Below are 284 nucleotides of genomic sequence, written 5' to 3'. Positions count from 1 at the left end.
CATATTCTCACTAATGTGTTTTTTTAAAAAAATTCCCATTTTACTGGGTGTGTTTACAGCAATTTCATTGTGGTTGTGATTTGAATTATCTAAATGACTAACAATGTTGAGCATCATTTTATGTACTTATTGGCTATTTTTATGTAGTCCTCAGAGAAATGACTATTCAAATCATGAAACCATTTTCAAGTGGGTTATTGTCTTTTTATTGTCAAGTTGTGAGAGTTATTTATGTGGTCTGGTTAATTTCTAGGGTTCTCAAAAGGCTGATTTAAAACTTTTGC

The sequence above is a fragment of the Bison bison genome, unplaced genomic scaffold (assembly GCF_000754665.1).
Source record: "Bison bison bison isolate TAMUID 2011002044 unplaced genomic scaffold, Bison_UMD1.0 scf7180017864369, whole genome shotgun sequence".
In the NCBI taxonomy this organism is placed as follows: Eukaryota; Metazoa; Chordata; class Mammalia; order Artiodactyla; family Bovidae; genus Bison; species Bison bison.
This window is presented reverse-complemented; position numbering follows the sequence as displayed.